At 35.4% G+C, this 20,984-nt stretch overlaps 1 protein-coding gene across 3 annotated transcripts in view; it reads left to right on the forward strand.

Moving 5' to 3' along the window:
• The window catches only part of OVA1 (methionyl-tRNA synthetase / methionine-tRNA ligase / MetRS (cpMetRS)), a 263,112-nt gene that overhangs the window by 122,411 nt on the left and 119,717 nt on the right, over positions 1-20,984 (forward strand). The gene's annotated exons all lie outside the window — the stretch shown is intronic.

Genomic DNA, 20,984 nt, shown 5'->3' on the forward strand with positions numbered 1-20,984 from the left:
AATTACATGCTCGGCATTGAATGATTGGCCGTTCGTTTGCATCATACTGAGTTCGACTTCGGCTCCCATTATTATTGTTATTGTTTGCATTGTTGTTATTTTGCCCTCTGCTATTATTCCTGTACCCTCCGGATGTGGCACCATCAATGTTTGCATTTCCGTTACTGCCCGATGGGGAAGCCTGCTGCGTAAGAAGCACTTGCGGAGATCCTCTTGTCTTCAGGTTAAAGGGTTAGTCCTTTGTCGAATGGCCCATGATTTGACAGATGTCACAAAATTGGTTCTTTGGACACGATCCTTTAGTATGACCGTTGGTCTTACACTCCATTCACCACAGTTCACTGCCTTTTGGCTCCTTCTGCATGTTTTTAAACTCCTTCATCATGCGAACCATATCCTTCTGTAGGGCATGAACCTTCTTGCTGCTACCTTCGTCATCGCTGCTATCATCTCCAACAGGCTCGTCGTCATCAGAATCAGAGGAGCTAGTTTTCTTCTTCTTTGTCTTCTGTTCACTTTCAAGATCCAATGCTCTGTTATACGCGTCCACATATGACGATGGTGGCACAATTTTCATTTTCCTCCGCAACTTCGATCGTAGGCCGTCCACGAACCATCTTTTCTGCAATCCGTTCGCTGGCTTGCTTTCCATTTTGTTTATTAAGTCTTTTAATCTCCTGGCGTAGACGCGGACAATTTCGTGCTTCTCCTGTTTGGTATTGAAAATCTCTACTACGATTTCATTATCATCCCGCAAGAGTTTAAATTCCGCCAAGAACTCATTTTTAATGTTATCCCAGGTATTCAGCTTTTGTGGATCCGTATTTGAAAACTAATCAATCGCCACACCCCGTAGGGTTGCCGGAAATTGCCTGACCCATTCGTTGGCATCTGTGATTCCATTTGCCTGCCAGATCGTCTCACATGTCTTACAATGTCGGATGGGGTCGGCGGTACCATCGCCTTCAAACTTCGGCAGCTTTTCTTTGGGTCCCGCCATCACAACACTGGAGGTCTGCACTGTCACACCGGAGGTCTGCACTCCCGCACCGGCGGTCTGCACTCCCACACCGGAGGTCTGAACTCCCACACCGATGGTCTGCACTCCCACACTGGCGGACTACTCTCCCACACCGGCGGACTGCACTTCCACACCGGCGGATTGCTCTCCCACACCGAAGGTGTCGACAACTGCGAACCTTGGTGAAGAAGAAGGATCTTCTGAAGTTGTTTCCCGCGGAAGTCTATCCCGGACGAAGAGGTCACTCCATGCTCGTGCTCCCTCGGCACTGCGAGCCGTGCGAGTTGATGCTCTTCCGTCTGAATTTTCTTCCCTTGGCAAACACAATTTCAAGAACTCATCCCGTGTTTCTTCCACCAATTCCACCCGTTGCCAAGTCTCCTCCAACAATTCTTCTGCGCTTCGGTTTCCGTCGGCAATCTTCTGAAATTTTCGTCAGTGTTCGGCTTGTTGTGCCAGAATTAATTTCTCTTGCGTAGTACGGGTTCCATCTTTTTCCTTGACCTTATTCCGATCTTTGTTAAGCTGATTTGGCATTAATCTTCATTCCTCCCACCTTCCAGATTCATAAGGCAACGGCACCAAATGTTTACTGTACTGGTAAAGAAATCAATGCATACAGACAATAGAACAGAATAGCAGAATTTATTCACATATGCCAGACATACATTATGCTTGATAATATCCGTAATAGTAGATGATTGATGATTTACAATGATCCCAGATGGGATATAAATACTACCGCCGAACCTTCCCGAAGGGTTCCGTCGGCCACAACATTACATCCGCTACAAACTATTTATTCGTCGGCTACAAAATACAAAACATCGATGACAGTCAATCCGTCGGCTACAGAAACACCACCGGAACCATCCAGTCGACTGACAATGATTCCATCATGCTATTATTATATCTAAGGTTGCACCTAAAAATATACGTATATCTATATACACGTGTAGCTCAGAGAAATATGGTTTATTTCTAACATCATATCCTCTCGATATATATATATATATATATATATATATATATATATAAGTACGAACTATAGATATTATCTTAATATCATGGTGGCATCCTACATAGATATGTGTGTGTGATGATAGAAAAAGTATAGATGACATAAAAAACAACAAAGATAATGGTTCTGAATAAGAATTTTAGATAATGATTGTTATGATTATTTTTATATATTTGTCCAAGTAGTTCATGACTATTTAGTGGTTTACTCTATTGTGAAGTCACTAAATCCTCATTAAGGTAGTTAGGGGTCATACCTGGCGAACGAACAATGGACTAGAATAGTGCCCATTCCCCATTTAGCAATGCTTTCTCCCCTTCGTCTGCTCCTACAACCACCAACGCAACATTTCCACAATAATAACAAGTTCCTCCATTTAAATCAATATTAGAATATATCATAGATAACTGTAACAATGGTTAACTACCATCATCAATAACAAGTAAATATGATAAAACAATGGCTAACTACCATTATCAATAAACAAGTAAACATGATAAAACAACAGCTAACTACCATTTTCAATAAACAAGTAAACATGAGAACTGTTAAGTAATTCCATTATAACAACTATTTCCACATGAAATAAATGGTTAACTAAAACTTTTCACATGATCAAGAAAATGATAGTTTTAACTAACCATCTCAACAACTTTAACTAATTTTAATTAGGTCAAAATTTTGGGATGTAACACCATCATTGAAACGTGATTCTAGTGGAGTAGTTAAGGAACTATGAAAGATTGTAGGAAACATCTAAACTTTTGTGTTTTTTGAGTAGTTGTGCCAATTGAAAGGGCAGATGATAGATAAATTTTACATGAGCTTATGGCTCTACCACCAAAGAACTTTGAAAAACATTAAAATACTGGTGGAAACATTAAAATTTGTGCCAAGTCAAAATCATGTACAAACACTCAAGGTTATTCCTTTTTGATGGTGTTACCAAAATAAAGCCCCGCTTTGTACTTAAAACAACCATTTAAGTGTCTAAAAAGATTAAAGAACAACATTAGTTCATGGCCATTCTTTGGCATAGGTGAACTGATTTGAGGAGAAATCAGAACAAAATCCAATAAGGAGTCCATTTCAAGTTATTTGGAGTGGTTATTGCCTCTTTTCAATGTATAGAGTTTAGAATAGCTTTAAAGGCATCATCTAATTATTGTTCTATATAATGTGCCTTCCTTAGACAACACATTTGTCAAAAGAGGTTGGTCTACTATTAGGGTTCTCATAGGTGAGCAAAGTGGATAGAAGACCCATCTAGTGGTATGTGGACCACCAAAAAATTTAAAAGAACATTGAAATGTTGGTGAAAACATCGAAAAAAATTCCAAGCTAAAATCATGTACAAGCACGCAAGGTTGTGATTTTTTAATGGTGTTTCCAAGATGAAATTTCTCTTTGTACTTTAAACAATCGTTTCAGTTTGTAAAAGATTAAAGGAGAACAACATCAATTCATGGTCATTCTTTGGGATAGCTAAACTGATTTGAGGAGAAATCAGATTGAAATCTTGTAAAAGGAGTCTATTTCAAGTTATTTAGAGTGATTATTGCGTATTTTCAATGTATACAGTTTAGAATAGCTTTACAAGCATCATCTAATTTTAGTTCTATGTAATATCCCTTAGACAACAGGGTTGTTAGAAGAGGCTGGCCTGCTATTAGGGTTCTTGCAATACATGGTAATAATATAAATTACTCTTGTAATGTTCCCATTTTTATCAAGTTCCTATAGTTGGCTTGGTCAGTTCACCATCGTGACCCTCATGAGCTGACAGTGGGATCTGAGGGTCTCAATTGTGGGGTTATGGCTTTTTAGCAACCTATGGTGTGTTTTGGCTCCATTTGAGGCACTTACTATATATAGTAAGTCAATTGTTGGTTCTGATGAGCTCAGTTGAGTTAGAGGAGTTGAGTGATGCTCTTAGTTTTTATTCCCGGCTTCTGGTTTGGGCTCCAAGAATCTTGGAGGGAGCATCTATTTATGGTAAGTCACTTTGTTAGGTTCATTCGTCGACTTTCTTTATTAGGTTCACTTTGGCATTGTGAAATTTCGGTTTTGATGATTTTTCTTTTCAGTTTTCGCAAAATGGGTGAATCATTATTATTATTCATCTAAATTTGTTGAGGTTGCTATTGTATGTTGGTCACCTTAGTATCACAGCTTGTTGGAACTGGATTGAAAAGTTTTAAATTGTGGGAACAAGAAACAGTGGCCTTGTGTGTTAGAATATTATGTTATGGTGAAAAAGGTCATTTTTGGGAGCCAAAAGCTATTAATAAATTATATTATAATGACACTTTATTATATTTTAATATTGTGGAGTTCTTTTGGGAAACTTGTGCCATTTGGAGATTATAAATATAAGCTCATTTGATGAGAAAAGCATTTGAATATTTGATTATCTATTTGGTTTTGTTGTTGTTATAACAATTCCGAGTTCGTGGATTTTTGTGTGCTTGCTGAAGTCTAAGGGTTTGTTCTGAGGGCTTCCCTCCATTGCCGAAGTATAGTGGAGATTGGAGTTGTGAATTCTGGAAATTTTCTGGTGGCTTCTCAACTGTTTAAACTGTGACAGAGAAGTTGGTTGTTAGCTGGAAGAATTTGTGATTCTTACCTCTGCTAGCGAGTGCCTGTGTTTGCTACTGGTTGGCTTTCTTCTTGTGGTTGAGAAAAAATTATACTGGAGGTAATTGGTAGTGTCAATTCCCTGTGTTTGATTGCATTTCTTATCTGCACATTGGGCAATTATTCTGGGTGTGATTGCATCTGCATTGGTGAAAGAATCGATTTGACTGTGGGCATGCAGAATTTAGTGTGTTCAGTGTGGATTGGGAGGTGGTTGTTTGGATGTTTAACCCTTGCTAAATACCTGTGTTTGGGCGTCACAGGGGTTGAGGTTTGGACGCCTCAATCTGAGGCCATTGTCTACCAAGCAGGTCGCACCCTAACTGTGTTTTGCTGCAGCAATTCTGGACGCCTAAATCAGGCAATTGAGTAGTGCTCTGTACAGCACTTGTGCTGGAGAATATTTGGAATTCGAGCAGTCCCATTGCTGGGCGATTTAATTAATACGTGGGCACTCATACAGTGAGGTGAGAAATAGTGAATGGACCTGCTGTTGCCAAACGCCCAGGCCATCAATTGCAACATTATTGGTTGGCATATATATGTGAATCCCTGCTACAAATCAGATTAGAGCTTGGAGTTACAGGTTTAATATATTATTTCTCCTATTTATAGAATAAGTCTGCAAATAAATCTGATATCTTGTAAGAGTGTTAATGACAGTTGAGTCTTAGCATTGCATTTTACTTGAAACTTGTGGCTTGCCAAGTTATTATTTTACAATTGATTTCAGCTTTCAAACTGTTGGAAAAATTCAATGTATATGTTTCAAATGCAAAAGCAGTAAATAAAAGATTTATCATTAGTGTGGTATTGAATTCATTTGCCAAGTGTTTGATTAAATGCCAAATCTCTGATTAGTCAAGGAAGTTGATGTTTGTTAAGGCCATAACCCAGCTCGCGTTATTACAACCCTCATATTCTTATATGAAGTCCATATATCCATACTAGAAATATACAATTTTAATTTATATAATATTATTATATATATGTAAACCTGAAATACATTATTGAAATAAATATTATGTATTATATACATAATATACTAAATATATTGTCATGTATAATTATCAATCTGAAAATGTACATATAACATATATAAAAATGTATTATAAATACATTATCAATCTGATTTATGATTAATAAAGTATGCTTTACATCCTCTTAAAGTGGGATCCCATAATCCCATAATAAACAGCCACATACCCTTTTTGAAGTAGCAAGCAAGGAGGAATTCAAATCAAACAAGAAAAACTCATATTTTGAAAGAATCTTGTCTGCACATTGAATTAGTCCACTCAACAGTAGTTACATCGAGTCAGCATTCTCTTAAGAAAAATCAGCGATTAGAATACATCTTCAGGAATATGATTTGAATATATTACAATCAGCATTCCATATGGAAGAGATACCGTCAACACTTAAATATAACTACAGTCACCACTTCCATAATAGGGATCATCTTTCAGACTTCAATATATCTCTCTCAATCACCACTTGGGAAGAATTACTTTGTTAAAAAATCATGGGGTTGTAAAAATATATCCAGATCTAAACAACAAACTATCATGGAATGACATTTTCATTCAGCCTGCTCTAATATACCTTCAGCAATCAATATCTATATCAGACATTTTCCTACTTATTTCAAACACAGACAGGCATCTTATCTACTCCTTATTTCATATTTAGACATAAAAAACTAAGCAAGCAGCAAACATAAGGTTTCTGCATAGAGGAAGATATCAAAATCAGCAGCTTATAGACACACACACACACACACACACACACACACATATTTGAATCTTCCGTGGTATAAGATTCAGATAGAAAGGACGTGTCATATCTTGTACACCTCAGTGTATTCAAATCTATTATGCAATCAGTGATTCATTGCAAACACATTCCCTATACATATCAGTCCCTCGTGTAAGACTTAAAGTTAGTTGAGCCGTGAAATTAACTTCATAATACAAATTTGGTCAATAATCCAAATCTTGCCTAGTGTTAAAGGGTATGAACTTTACAACTGTCTGACTTTATTGGAAAGAAGTTTCTTGCAATTGAAGTTATAAGCAAATAGACCCATAATCTTAGGAGATTACAAATGGGGGCATTTCATTGTTAGTTCACCTACTATATTTAGACATCATTGGGATGGCATGGGCATCAACGATTTTTTGTTTGGAGTCTAGGTGATGGATTTATGAATAAACTTGAATAATTTAGCAATTGCCTAATGTTTTAATTTAAATAAAAATGAAGTGATTTCACATCACTTAATAATATAATAACATGTTACGGAGTGGCCCCCCATGGCATGTACCCCTAGAAGTTATAAGGGTCAAGTTGTTTTTAAAAGGACATTTTAAGAGTGATAAATAAAACCCTAAATGGGCCAAACTATTTAGGAGGAAGTAAAGTTTAAACTATATAAAAAAATAAGTTAGAAGCCCTAAAGTGGACGACTAGGGTTTGGAGGCTAATAAAAAATCATTGAGGGGTTTCATTTGAGCATCCATTCATTCTTTTACAGCTGATAATTGAGTTTGAGCTCCAAGGAAGAGTTCGAGCAGAAGATAGAAGCTTTTGGGAAAGGAACTGCTTGAAAATCAGAAGGTTGGAGGGAACCCCAGCTTTTCTAGAGGAGTGAATTCATCTAGGATTCACCATTGGGCAGATCGACAGAAGTCTCAGGTATTAATTCAGTTTACAGCAGTTAGAGGACAGGTTATTGGGCAGATTTTTCAAGGCTGGAATCATATCTACCATCTGTAGATTCCTCCACACCATCCATATCCTTTCCTAAGGTCACTTTCATTCTCTTGTAGTTGTACACTCTGGATTGCAATTTGCAATTTGTGCAGCAATTTTCAGATCAGAATTATCAGAATATTATTAGCGAGGCTCTTTCTGATAACACTGACTTATGATGGATTGGGGTAATGCATATTGACAGTTGTTAGATGGCAGGGTGATTTTGCCTGCAGGTTAGGCAGAGGAGTTAGAGATTCCATCACACGTTCTTTTAATTAATTATTAGCAATGCAAATAAAACTTATTGGTGCCACCTAGTTAGCCTGATGCCAATCTATTGTGATTTTATCAATACAAAACCCCATTCTTGAAGTGGGCGTTGAATTTCCTGGTATGCCTATTCCTGTTGTGGTGTTTAATTCTTTCATTTTAGTAAATGCATTGTTGTTTGTAATAAATTAGAGTTCTGATCTTTCATATCAGTCATTTATTCTTTTGCATTTTAAGTTCAAACATCATAACTTGTTGGTGAGTAGTGTCGGTCAGATCTCTGAGAACTGCAACTGCACATGTATGTGAATGTATGTTCCACATACATTCACATACATATGCATATCATAGCAAACTCAACATGCATTTCACTGATCTTGAACCAGTACGATCATCTAACTAAGATGAATTTCTTACATACATATACATATTCAGATCAGGCATTATATTCAGTCAAATTGCTGATGGTAAAGATAGTTAGTATTCACTAACTAATCAAGTTCATAAGGATCAGAATAGTTAGTGAATACTAACTATTACTAATCGTGTCTCCTGAAGTTGAAAGATCATGACTGATCTCATTGCAACCCTTGAATATATTATATATGCAAGATTGATGAAGGAAAGTAAATCATCGAAATCAATAAATGTATTTACTTCTCCTGCAGATTGATTATACTTACAGTTTGTTATCATTTGCCACAGCAGATATATTGCTTACATAGTCACAAAGATATATTACTTGCATATCAGATCATTCTCCATTATTGCAGAAAGATGAATCATATCAAGCAAGACATCGACAGTGAAAAGCAATATATAGGAGATCTTACAGCAGATCAGAATTTCCATAAGAAGAGATTGGACATAGTATAAGGAGATCGGGTATTTAAATTGGAAATTATAATTCCATTCAAATCATTATTGAATCAATACCTGCAGGAGAATAGATACATATCAGATCCTCTTACATACATATATACTGATAAAAGTAAAAGAATACAGAGTCTGATAGAAGTTTAATTCATTTACATACCTATTTGCATACTTCATGTGACAAAGTTCAAACAAACGTTGGCATTGAAACTATATTAAAAAATCACTGCAAACAAGCCAAAAGCATCTCCCAATAAAAACAAACAAATTTGGAAAAAAATGTCAGCTTTTCTTGGGGATCTTCCATTTTCCTTAGAAGCTTCTTTTACAGAATTTTGAATAAGTACCTTGAGCATATAAAATGTATTGAGAATTTCTTCTAGGCTTATGCTGCAAAAGTTTTCATTCAAGTTGAGAAGTTAGATTATTGTATTGTAAGTGTGAGATTTCATAGAGACAACAGTAAAGAAATTTTATGGTTAACTTCGAACAGCATCTACCATCTATCATTTGGAGTAACTTTGCATGGTTTTGTGTTATTGTTCCTTTTCAATCTCATGCTTTGTTCCTACTATTGGCAGTGTTGTTTTCTTCGTTTGATTGAATCCTATAGTTGATGTGAATCCACAAGTTATACTTCAATTGTAGAATAAAAAAAATACTTATGGTGAGATAAATAACTTTCAGTCTTGCGTTCCTACCTCTGAGATCAAAAAAACAGGTCTAGGTTGTTTTTAGCATTTTGTTTACATGCAAAACCTAGAAGATAAATTGTATAGAGTGCATAAGTAGTTGTCTAGTTTGTTTATTTTATATTTTGTGAGTAGCTTAGATTAGGAATCCTCTCCTGCAACTTTGCAGGGAGATTCTTCACACACCATTCTGTTTTGAGTTGTCGTAAAAAGGAAAAAGGAAAACGCTAACACTTGTTTTCGTATTTAGTTAGAAATAACAATTCTACCCCAAGGGAAGATATCTTAACATATTTCTATCCATATTGCATGTTAAATTGCACATGTAATAGGAGATTAATTGTCTAAGAAAATAATTCGAAAAACAAACATGGTTTGGATGCAACTTGTACAGTTATACCCATGGATATGCTGTATGATCCATTGTTCACTCTTCTATCTAATGAAACTAATACTTGAAATCATAGTTTGTAGACTCGGACTCGGAGAGTACTCAGCAAGCCCAAAACTTTCAACTCGGCAAATACTAGACAAAAACTTGGCAACTTAGAAAGCACTTAAAATATCTTGAAGCAGCATATTTTTTTTAGAAAAATTCAATTACAAAATGTATTAAATTAAAAATTTAGTTCTCGTCAGAGAACATGCATGATTTTATAGCAAAAGAATGTGGAAAACACATTTCAACCTGTATTTTACTTGTGTTGACATTTTTACCCATGTTTTTTTGTGTCCATAAAATCATAGGTTAAAGTTGTGAAACCTTGCCCAACAATAAAAGTAGTGAATACTCAACAACTTGGAGGGTACTTGTAGAGTTTACAAACTGTGCTTGAAATAGTGAACTGAAATAATAATGGGTATCAGATAGAGCAGTAATAACTCAGCTTCATTCGCATGTAGTTCCTATAGATGTAGAACAAAGACGATCAACCAAGGATTAGAATACCTTCCTTGACTGAGAGATCTATCCAAAACATTTAATTGTTGCCAAGTAAAACACAACTGTTGAAACCTAATAGAAATTGATTTCTAGTAACTCCCAAAAGCCAAAAAAAATCTTTAACACAATGAGAATAACCAAATGAGCAAACATAATGAAGACAAAATACCCTAATTACATACCCACCCTAATAAACGTTGTCTTGTAAATGACAAGGGAAATGTCTAATCCAGTAATCTTAGTAGATTTGATGCATGAAGAATGCAATCAAGTTCAGGGAGATTGTAATTTCTAGTGGCCATGCGATAAAAAAAATTATGGCCAAGGACAAACCAAACAAGGAACCCAATCTGATTGCACACTGGACTTTGAAATGTGTTAGCCAATGGAGCATTGCATCTAGATGGTACTATAGGCACTTAAAAATCAACCTCATCGAAAAAGTCTCGTGTAGTTCTACTATTCTCCTATAGACTTGGAAAGTGCCTTTCCCAATTCGTAGGTTTGTAGGAATTAGGAAAAAATTGCTATGGCTGCCAAAGTCCTAATCTGATGAAGAACCAACTGCAGAAGGCCAGTCATTTGCAGTAGAGGTTCATTGGGTATTTTAGAAGATTCATGGATTAATTTAGCATGAGACATAAATCATACAACACCATTAAAAGACCAAAATGTGGTAGATCGTACGATGCAATTTCTATGAGCAGGTCATACAAACAAGGAATCCAATCTGATTGCATACTAGACTTTAAAATTTGTCACCCAATGGAGCACTACATCTAGATGGTACTATAGGCACTTCAAAATCGACCTCATCAAAGAAGTCTGGTGTAGTTATACTGTTGTCCTATAGGCTTGGAAAGTGCCTTTCCCAATTCACAAGTTTGTAGGCATTGGGAAAAATTTGCTATTGTTGCCAAAGTCCTAATCCGAGGAAGAACCAACTATGGAAGGCTCGCATTTGGCATTTGCAATAGAGGTCCATTGGGTATTTTAGAAGATTCATGGATTAATTTAGCATGAGACACAAATCATACAACAACAATAAGAGATAAAAATGTGGTAGATCGTTTGGTACAATTTCTGTGAGCAGGTCATACAACACAAGGAAGCTAAAAATAGTAGATTGTACATCATCAACAACCCATAATTAAATTAGAAGGCTCCTAATCATTCTGTACAACTAAAAGTGGAGTAGATGTACAATTAGGAGTTTCTCAAGAAGCTGTACAAAGTGATTTGTTGGCAAGGATTGTACGATCTAGTATAGTAGTGTTTGTAGCAACTGTATGAAGAGAGCTTGATGGATGTACCGATGTTTGAAGATTAAAATATTAGGTACCCAAGGTAAGCTGCGTCGAATAATAGAAGAATTAAGTGAAGCAAATCATATGATAGTCCCTTGCAACATATTGTGGGGTGGCAAGAGATGATTGGAACTTTTTAATGTTTCCTCAAATGTAATATACATCCGTTTAGAAGTTTGTATGGTGGTGTCCTGCAAATGATGAAAAGTGAAAATTCATAATTCTTGATTTCTCTTGCCTTAGGTCTTTGTATGGTAGGAAATTGAGAAACTCCAATTTAAATTTGTTTTTCTATTGGTAGTCATATTGTGGTACAGGGAAGAATTTGAGACTTCATAATTTCCTTGGGATTCATATGATAACAAGTGGTTTTCATTAATTATTATTTATTTGCTTCTTAGTAGTTCTATGGAGGGAAATAAAAAAGCATTGTATTAATTTTTTTAATATATATCTCTTTTATTATTATCTTTTCCTCTTTTCCCTTTGGGGGTCTATCTATTATTTTCTTGTCCCATGTCATTTTTGTTTGTCCAACCCATTGTATGGTACTTCTCTCTTTTCTATAATTTTCTTGTTAAGTTTCTTCACATTTGGGCTCGATATCATGCCAAAACTTACAACATGTACAGGTTCCTAACATTTGTTAGGACAAGTATTTGTAGGTTTTGAATCAAATAAATTTTTAATATTAGTATTTTGTATTGTTCTGTAGGGATACAGCCCCCCAAACCAAAAAAAATGTCCCATGTACTGGGACATTTCCAAGTGTTGATGTCATAGCTTCGTTCAGATAAAGATTGGATTATAATAATCAGTATGTAACATACTTACCCTCCAATATATCTTGCTTATATTGATGCATATATTAAACAATACAATACAAATTATTATCATCCAATATTTCTGATCATTTTCTTTATTATTATTTCCATGTTCACCTTATATATAGTGACCGAGTCATGATCACAGCATCGGGTTATATGCAGATTTAATTCAGATTATTGACCTTGTAAGGTCAGCAACTAGTATAGATAAATGTTTAATAGACAAACAACTAAACACCGATTTGTAATCAGTTTAATCAGTTGCCAAATGAAGAGAAATGTATTGTGTGGACATGTCTCCACTTTGCGGAGACACGTGCACCCAATACATGGCCTCTCATAAGCATATTTATTCTGAAACCTGATCAGGCAAAAGAGCATAGAAATCGATATATGCTTTGCCTCATCTAGAGTTCTGCGATCAGACTTTAGTATTTAGTATTTATTAATATTGAATCAAATTCACATACAATTGAAATATACCAAGATCAATATATTCTGATCATTATCTGCAAACAGTAAGACAGCGATTAGTAATCATAGAATCCTGATACCAAAGACATCTGATATAAATTTAATTTACATTAACACCAAGATTTGGGGGCTTCAGAGAAATGCATCCCCATACCATCACCACCTTTGCTACCTCTGTTTCAGATGTCATTTGGTCGCTTTCTATATGGTGTAAGTTACCCAAATCATACAGTACCCAAAGGAAGTACCTAGAGGAAGCACTCGAGGGCAAACTACCTTAGGGCAAGCACTTGAGGGAAGTACACGAGGAAAGTACCCAAGGGAAAATACCTTCGACAACTTCGACCCTCAATCAACAAAAATCAGGACCCTTTGGATCCAAACGGTAAACTTCCATTTGTATAGAAAAGTAGGCTGCATGCTTCCAAACACTCTGTATACAATGCTATCTGATACCAAAGACATCTGATATCAATTTAATTTACATTAACATCAAGATTTGGGGGCTTCAGAGAAATGCGCCCCCATACCATCACCACCTTTCAGATGTCATTTGGTCGCTTTCTATATGGTGTAAGTCACCCAATTCATATAGTACCCAAAGGAAGTACCTAGGGGAAGCACTCGAGGGCAAAGTACCTTAGGGCAAGCACTCGAGGGAAGTACACGAGGAAAGTACCCAAGGGAAAATACCTTCGACAACTTCGACCCTCAATCAACAAAAATCAGGACCCTTCGGATCCAAACAGTAAACTTCCATTTGTATAGAAAAGTAGGCTGCATGCTTCCAAACACTCTATACACAATGCTACTTCCAATGGAAGATCTAATCATAGATAATTCCTCCATTGATAAGATTATTGCAGATACAATAATGAATCCTCAACATAGAGTTTTACACCAACAACATTGAATTGCCAATAACTAGATATTTGTAATTATATTTCCACACCATAGAGATAAATCTGACAATGAATTACAAAAAGAAATATGTGAGTGATACTCTAATGACAAACTAGAGTGGTTGTGAACCGCTGAAACTGTGATTACAGATTAGGGAGGTCCTTGCATGAAATTGCATACGACTGAATTCGAATTGAATTGTAAATAGAGAAGATAAATAAAGTCCATGATGCTTTCCTACACTGCCAACCACTGCCTTATAAAAGCCTTTAAGAAGTTTTTGGATGGTTAACATGAGCCAACGCCATTATATTATTGTTATATTATTATTTAGGCCTCATTTTATTTTATACCTAAATTAATCAAATTAATAAGTCCTTTATAATTTTATTTTATTTTTGGGACAACTTAAATAATTAATTTAACTTACTTTATTAAAATTAGGGACATTACAACCCTCCTGACTCAAGGATTGCTTGCCCTCAAGCAATGCGCAAATTGTTTGTTGTTTGACAAACTGTAGAGTTCAAAACCATGCGCGGACACCAATAGCCATATCCATTGAAATCTCCATGCCGCAACATGACCACATCCACACACCTAGATGTAGGCTAGAGGAGTAAATCTCCATTAAGCTTCCGCTGCTCCACTCTGATATAGGTGTTTCCATGCTTAGAGTCATCACAATCCCATCAAAGCCAATCATCAGACGCATTGATGCCTTGATCCTATGCTATCATGCCATCATGCCAAGGAATCACTTCGCAAAAATTTTTGGTCTAGCATCTCAAAGCTCATCTACAAATTTTCCTTCCCATGTAGATGTGATTCTTTTTGAATTCTAGTGATCCTATGATCATGTCTTCATCCTCCTCATGTAGTGCATCACTCTTATAGCCATCACCAACTTCCTCACACTTGTGCAAATGAGACTAGTTTTTCTTCACAATGCTTGAATACCTTAATCACCAATCTACATGCTGCATTAGAAGGAATACATTATAGATTATGAACAACTCATAGCATAGTTATGATTGGTTGGAATATTACCTCCATCTCTTCAATACACAAAATTGTAAGGCTCTCCATGGAAATAGAAACCTTATTATCATGGTACTCCTTGATTGTGACCAAGAAGCGATGAAACATATCATGGATCAAATCTTGTAATCTTGAATCCAAAAGAAAGTTACTAGGATTTTTGTATAGATCTCTAAATCTCCTTGCGGACGGATTGCTATCGTTGTCGTCAAGGCTTTGAAAGTTGTCAATTATCAAGCGCAATATGTCCCTCACGGTGTCATTATCAAATGGTACTCAAGAGTTTGAGATCCTCAAAACCTCGTTCAAGCATGAAGCAACTGCTAGCTTAATTTCCTTGTCACGGTGTCTCAATAATCTTGGTTACCTTAAGGCAATCTCAATTGATCCTTTGTATAACTATTGAAGGTGATTGGTCTACCTTACTCAAACATGCCTCCAATATATCTAATGGAATATCAACACTGTCATTGAGCTCTTTGCCAATCTTTTGTACTACATTCAACCACCATTGTCCATTAGTAGGCTCCGTACTAAGATCCAAACCCCCAAACTTTCAATCTCCCCGTTAAGGTGGCAAGATGACTAGCTTTGATAATATTGTAATGTATCCAAACCGTACAATACCTAAAGGAAGTATGCGGAGGAAAAGCATTAGAGGGAAATACTAGAGGGAAGTTGTAACAACCACTTTTTCCGGGTCTTAACTAACAACTAACATATCAAAGAAATACAATTATTACTTCATTTTCATAGGTAGATAGTTACATTAGTTATGTTCATGTGAATGAGATTAACAATTACAATCAGTTAAATGAAAATTCATAACTAACAATTGAAAACACCATCTACTATGAAAATCTACATACCATGGAATTTGAAACCGAAATCAATTTAGGGATGCTTTTGCAAACACCCTAGTTAGTCCACAAATACCACTTATGATCAAACGATGATTACCATCCAATACCACTATATCAAAATCAAATTACGATTACCATCAAATACCACTATATCAATTAGGGCATCGATTACTATTGGATCATTTAAGGCATCAGATACCATTGTATCATTTGGGGTGTCAGATACCATTGTATCATTTAGGGCATCAAATACCACTACATTAACTAGGGCATCAATTATTATTGGATCATTTAGGGCACTATATCATTTGAGGCATCAATTACCATTGGATCATTTAGGGCATTAGATACTACTGTATCATTGGGGGCATTAGATACCTTTGTTTCATTCATTTTCTTCCTATTGCTAATTGTGGCAATAACATAAGATGAGAAGAGATGCTCATAATCATTATTCTTATGAATAAAAGATTGAAATAACAATCCAATAGATATATTTCATATTCAGTTGAAAGGTCAACCGATCTAACTGGTTACCAATTACATTGATGAGAAAGGTTTTTTTCATCAAGGGAAATAACTAAATTCAACGATATAAATTAATCCATCATATATTCTACTTATATAAATATCATAAAAGTAAAAATACCTGTTACCAATAAATGTTTGAATGCTCAACTTTTCTTTGTCTGATGCACGTCCTAACATCTTGTGGAGAGGGGAAACATTATCAAGGGCTTAACCTCCCAACCACGAACCTTAAACTTATCCCCACAATTTGTCCAACTAGAAAGACCCTCTCTACTCTGAATAGACATGAAACACCTTGTCAGCCATTGAGCATCTCGATACTTAATCACACCGCTCGACTTGACAATAAAAAATGAATTTGACATACATGAGCTATTAAATGATTCCTTTTAATAATAATATATTGTTATGTCACATCTGATTCTGTTTCATGTTATTGGAGATTTCTCTCTTTCATCTCTTCACCTCTTCCTTAGCCATACAGCTAAGTGAGTCCTAGGTGTTTAAATCTTAGAATAAACCATCTCTTTCTGCTAAACCTCAGCTGGTGTAAGAGTATTACATTTTTCAGCATGTCATATCACAGTCTTTATGACTTGAGAAATGATCTTAATGGCTTGCAAGAAATATAATTCGATTCTAATATATACTTCAGTAAAACAGAGATGTATGAACATATCATGCACATTTGGTCTTGACTCAACAACATAGAGAGGTTGGACTATCGAATATCCATTCGATTGCAATTCAAAAGCAATGTATGGATTTTTCATGACACATTCTTTCCTGCTGCAAATACGAAAATAGTTTAAGAAAAATATAAAACAATCTAATTATGAAAGTCTGACCACATAACCTGGTTTGAGGATGGAAGACGTGAGCCTTGGCTTGATTTCAAGTAGCTGGCTCCTTAGACATGAGTAATTCCGAATGGAAAACTTAGAACAGATATGGACTATGTCTGGTCTGAATCACTTGCAATATACAGGTAAAAAAAAAATGTAAGGAGCAGGGTAAAATCGTGGAAGAACAATATATCAATGGTCCCACTCGATTTCCATAAATAAGGAGGCATTTGAAATACTAAAGGCTTCCAAGAAGTCGTAAGTCATAACTTCTTGAATCACCAATATCATTTTCCAAGTGTACATTTCGGTTTCTAAAAAGAATTGAATAAATATGGAAAAGAACTTGAAAGTTATAAATCAAAAGAATATTATAAACATATTTATTTACTTGCATGCAAATATATCTTATTAAGATGGCACATAGTACATGTTTATCCAAGATCGTACCTTTTAAATATGTATATCTAAATACATGTTTCATCTTGGAAGATTTATTTTATCTTCTTGTACATGCATTTAAATGTACATATTAAATAGATAAAATCTTGTATAAAAAAAAATTCTAATGTCACCTTTAATTTATATCTGTCTATGTACATAAATATGTATTATAATGATGTGATTGAAAAATCAACCATAATCCAATAAAGGTATGTACTTTAATTAAGTTAAGATCATTAATATTTTTTTATATTTATCTAATAGCTCATGCGTGTCTAATGTGTGTATCTTGTTATGTTGTCACTAGGTCCACAACCATGGTGATTCACGATTCATACCCATTTGCTCAGTAATGGTGATGCTCCTATGCTCAATTATTTTCTGACAATGCTTCCACCCCTTTGACGTGCTCCCTACGAGAAAATTCTTCGTAGTTAACTCATATTATCATAACAAGTTATTAACCATAAATAATCATAACGGCTAACCGCCTTTTCAATTCCATGAATTCATGATAAATAATCAACTAGTATGTTATCTTCATATGAAATTATAACGACTAACCATCTTACCATTTCACAGGATTATAACAAATTTAACTGTCAACTGACTTCATGTGAACCTTAACGGCTATATGAACATTTTAAATTGGGTCGAAAATTGGGATGTAACAAAAGTACCAGAGGGCGAGTACCTAAGAGCAAAGTACCTTTGACACCTTCGACCCTCAATCAACAACACTCATACAAAAAAGTAGGTCAGGCAATTCCAAACACTCCATGCGACAATGTTTCTCCCAATGAAGGATCCAATCATAGATAAGATTATTGTAGATATAGGAATGAATCATCAATAAAGAGTATGAATGGCCAAGAACTAAATATTTGTAATTATATTTCCACAGTATGGATATAGATGTGACAATGAAGTACAAAGTAATGTCTGAGCAATATTGCCACTGACAAACTAGAGTGGCTATGAACTACCAAAACTTCGATTACATATTAGGGAGGGTCATACACCTCCGAAATTGCGTACAAGTTGAATTCCAAATGGAATTGCAAATACACAAGACAAACAAGCTCCCCTATGATTTCCTATGCTACCAACCATTGTCTTATAAAGGTGTCCAAGAAGTTTTTGGAAGGTTACCATGTGCCAACATTATTATATTACTATTTTGGCCCTCTTTTATTTTATAACTAAATTACTTAATTAAAGAAGCCCTTTTTAATACTATTTGACCTTTGGGACTACTTAACTAAATTTATTTTAATTCATTAAAATTGGGGACATTATAGTGCTTTTGACCCAAAGATTGCTTGTCTTCAAGCAATCCACAAACTCTAGGATCCCAAACCATGCACGGTCGTTAGTAGCTACATGTATTGAAATCTCTATATTGCACCATGATCACATACACACAGTTGGATGTAGGTGAATAGAGTAAATATGCATCAAGCTTCCGCTACTCCACTCTGATATAAACATTTCCATGCCCAAAATCATTAGTATCCCACTAAGGCCAATTATAAAGCACATTGATTCTCAAATCCAAAGCCTTTATGCTGTCATACCTATCAATCTCATTTGGAATCTCATAGCTTAGGTACAACTTGTTTCCACAAGCAAGCCACGTACATGTAGAGAAGGCAATCATACATGCCTCATGCCTAGCCAAAGTGTAAACTTCATATTCGACCAACCATAGTGATTTTTCTTACAGGGGATGGTTGGTAGAGTTTGCATTTGTATTACATTGATTGACCACTGGTAGAGCCTGCTCATTTGAAAGATAATCGATGGAGCCCCTATTTTCATCAAGTTGATTAACAAGTGTTGGTTCAATGAAATTTGTGCAAGCATCTTCTTCACCTTATTGGCTGCCTTGAAAACTTGGATGTATTACATTTGAAGGGGTAATTGCTGATTCTTACTTGTCCAAATCCTCCTGTGGTTGCAGTGCATGCATAGCTTTGTACTTCGTAGGGCTTGTTGGGTGGATATTTTGCAATCAATAGTTTTGGGTAAAAATTCAGTTGCAAAATAGGATGACCAGCCACAACATGTGAGATAGAGTCTCTCCTACCTTAAAGGGAAGGCTCCCTCTTCTCACCGTTCCTTGGATCAACTCAAGGTAAGCAAGAAGTTGAGAGATTTTATAAAATGGGTGTTACCAATATCCTTTCTTCTTATCTTTTAAGAAAGTATCCACTTACTCATAGAGCGAGTAATGGGCAGGGTGAATCTCTAACTACACTTCTATCAAGAGTTGGAACAGTGATAGCGATAAACCTTTACTAACTCAAAGGCTAGTTAAAAATGTACTAGTTTGGCTCTAAGTCTGATCCTACTTCTATATGGAAAAACTTTACAATTAGGGCATAAAGACTCCTAAAAGTAAGAATGCTTAGCTATTTTGTGAATTAAGAAGAAAATATAAGCTATAGGTAAAACTTCTAGCTATACACTTCCACAATTGCTCTTGGTCAAAGCTTTGGCTTCAATTGCTTCTTAACTCTTTTCTATTCAATTCACGAGATACAATTACCAATAACACAAGATAACATGAATCAAAGACAACTTAGATGAATTATAGACAAAGCTTACAATTCACACAAATAACAATCTCACTTAATCAAAGTTAAGTCTCAAATGCTTGTTTGTATTCACTTTCTCTCAAAATAGTGCTTACACAAACAAAGTTCTGCTGGCACTATTTCTCCAGAACTCTCTTGCATACAGATAATGATGATTTTACAATGAGGGGGCACTCCTTTATATAAGCACAAAAGTTGAGAAAAAGGTGGAGGAAAAAGTGGGAGCAACTCAACCAACTTTGATGTAGTTTCACTACAAAAAAAAAAAAAAAGGGTTACATGCAACTCGCATTACATCTTTTTACATACATGTAACTCACATTACATGTAATTATACTTTTTCATGTAATGCATTTTTTACAACTACTAACAAGAAATAAAAACAAAACAACAATCTTAGAGATTGTTTCTCAGTGCCTTGAATTTGATAATGATGTCACGCGCTATGGGAAGATCAGCAATTTTCATAGTCCTCGATATGGCTTCAACTCTCACTGCATTTTCAAATGTTGATTGCACAACTTTCGAACTTGCTCCTATAGTATCTAACAAGTGTTTCGTCAAGGATTTATATAAGACAAACTTGTTCATTGTATGCGAACCAAAATCTTTAGAATCTACATCAGCATTGATCCTGATTATATATTTTGAATTTACTATCTCTGTTGTAATAAGATTACCATATTCATCATTAACACGACATCCCATTTGTTCCAAATCACAAGTAACACTTGTCTCAATTGCTTGACAATCTCCAAAGGCCACCTGCAACTTTGTGATCAGCTTCCTTAATGTCTTCTCTTTATAACCAATGAGCCCTTGAAATCTGAAGAACATTTCACATGATGGAAGAATGTCACATGAGACCAAGGCATCCAAATCGAATTTCACCATTTCATCCCAATTATTAAGGATTTCATTCAAGTTATCTG

This window comes from Cupressus sempervirens, chromosome 10 (genome assembly GCF_028749045.1).
Source record: "Cupressus sempervirens isolate cs-2001-9-10 chromosome 10, ASM2874904v1, whole genome shotgun sequence".
NCBI classification, from domain to species: domain Eukaryota; kingdom Viridiplantae; phylum Streptophyta; class Pinopsida; order Cupressales; family Cupressaceae; genus Cupressus; species Cupressus sempervirens.